At 43.0% G+C, this 2342-nt stretch overlaps 1 long non-coding RNA gene across 1 annotated transcript; it reads left to right on the top strand.

Annotated features, from left to right (window-relative positions):
- The first annotated feature begins 1080 nt into the window (after positions 1 to 1080).
- LOC134936146 (uncharacterized) lies at positions 1081 to 1974 on the top strand. The gene is made up of 3 exons (XR_010180461.1): positions 1081 to 1168; positions 1748 to 1807; positions 1883 to 1974. It is a non-coding gene; the product is annotated as an uncharacterized LOC134936146 (long non-coding RNA).
- Positions 1975 to 2342: the final 368 nt, after the last annotated feature.

The following is a 2342-nucleotide window of genomic DNA, read 5'->3' as shown; positions in this document are numbered from 1 at the left end:
TGTCGATGTCATTCGTGCTTTTCTGCTGCAGATTGCGGCCGCGTTTGCTATTTCGCGGCCGCGTTGTTGTGTTTTTTTTACGACTGCGTCACAAGTCTGTTACGGCAGTGATTTGGAATTTGCTGCCGCGTTTTTACTCCTAAGTTTCGTTTACGTCACGCGGCCGTGATTGGTTGTATTCGTGAAGGAGGAGTGTCTGTGCATGTTACTATAAAAACGCCCCAAACACTCCGCACCTCGTGGGTTTAGCTAGTGGAGAGGAGAGAGGAAGGTGTATTTGGAGTTGGTGAGTTTGGTGGAGTTTTGGGTGGATTTGGAGAGGAGTTTGGTGATTGTTGAGTGCTGTACTGTGTGTGTTAGTAGTCTTGTGATCTTTGTAGTATTGTTTTTTCACAGTTTGTAAACTTTTTTGTCCTTGTTTTTTTTTTTTCAGTCTTTTGTCATTGTTTGTGAGTGAGTGAGCGTGTGTGTTGGCTGTGTGGTGTGTAGTAGGAGTAGTGGAGGAGTGTGTTTTGTGTTTTCATTTTTCAGTGTTTTATGTTGTTTGTCATGTCCGACTCAGAGGTCAGTGTGGTGGCGGAGGTTAGTGAGGTGGCGGAGGTTAGTGAGGTGGAGGCTGGTAGTGAGGTGGAGGCTGGTAGTGAGGTGGAGGCTGGTAGTGAGGTGGAGGGGGGTAGTGAGAGGGAGGAGGTTAGTGAGGAGGAGGAGGAGGGGGTGCCTGTTGCTGGTTTTTCCAGTGATAGTGATGGTGTTGTGGCTCCGCAGCCACGCACCACTACCAAGACTGGCAGGAATATAAAGTTCAGCTATGCTGAAAACATGGCGTTGGTGCGTGAGCTGATGAAGCACCATCGCCAATTGTTTGGTCAGGATGCTGCCAGGGTGTCCTCCCGCAGGAAGTCTTCCCTGTGGGGGCAAGTCATACTTGCTGTGAATAGTGAGGGTGTGGTGAGGCGGACAGAGGACACGTGCCGCAAGCGATTTTATGATATTAAGCGGCGTGTCAAGGCCAAGATGGCCAAAGAGTCCAAATCTGCACGGAGAACTGGAGGTGGGCCACCTTTACGTGTAAGCTATCGGGACTGGGAGGAGCCTGTGCGGGCATTGATTCCTGGCGAAGTGGTGTCTGCTACTCATGTCCGGGATTCGGACCGACCCACGCAGGATGGTAAGTTTGATTTGTAATATTGTTCTTAAAATGTCTGTAAAATGTAGATAATATCATTTTTAAAGTGTAAAGGATGCTTTTTTTAACACAAAACAGATTACAGGCCTATGCTCCCTTAAGGTGTGTTTGTGTTTAGAATGTGGTTTTTTCTCCTTGTTTTAACAATTTTTTAAATTTAATTTAGTGCCAAAACATGTGCAGTTTTTTTTAAAAAATGAAGTTTTTTTTGGGTCAATTTTTGGCGATAATGCTTGAACATGTGTGTTTGTTTAAAATCAACAAAAGGTTTTTTTTAGAAACTAACTGAAAAGCGGGGCATTTTTTTTAACATTACATTATTAAAACATTTGCAAGTACTCAATCTCTGCAATATTTGAGGCAAAAATCTAATTTAAAAATTTATTGTGTGCCACATCAAGTACATTTGGAAATTCAACTCAAAATTATGAATCTAGAAGCTCTTAAGCTTAAATATTTGGTTTAAACAATACCTAATAGATGCTTACAGTACATTAATGTTTTTCAGTGGGTCATTTTTCAAAAAAAATGGTAATAATGTTGGGGTCACTTTTTCAACAGTCACACAGACCAGCCGCCCAGACAGGCCTCAGACAAGTCAGGATGAGGCTGGGATTGCAGGTAAGTCTTCACTGTAGTCACATATTCTGAAAACACATAGAAGTACAAAATATAAATTTTAAATTTTGCACCTAGGTTCTGCTTCTGGAAGCCGACCTCCTGTAAGGCGGCCATCACAGGGCTTGGGCCACTTACCCAGGAGGCCAACTAAGACACGGCGTCTTGGCTCGGATTCAGCACCTCCATCATCCCCACCCAGGCGAAGACTTTCGGCAGTGTCACCCCAGCCACCACTGGCACTATTGGCGAGTTCGCAGAGTGATGAGCCCAGATCACCTCAGTTATCTGGTGAGTAAAAACATAAATTAAACACATAAGCAATAATATACACAGTACACTTAATATGTTGTTAGTTGGTTTGGAGTTTACATGTTTTCAACAACAAGCAATGTGATGTAACGTCTTCAATTGCTAAAGGTGCTTTAATCAAATTATATAAGGTCTTAGTGGATGGTCTCGACAACCTATTTGTAGGAAAAAATCAGATTTGAGTAAAAATTAAGCACACACACGTTAACATTTTCCAAACATATGA

This window comes from Pseudophryne corroboree, chromosome 6 (assembly GCF_028390025.1).
Source record: "Pseudophryne corroboree isolate aPseCor3 chromosome 6, aPseCor3.hap2, whole genome shotgun sequence".
Lineage (NCBI taxonomy): Eukaryota > Metazoa > Chordata > Amphibia > Anura > Myobatrachidae > Pseudophryne > Pseudophryne corroboree.
This window is presented reverse-complemented; position numbering and strand designations above follow the sequence as displayed.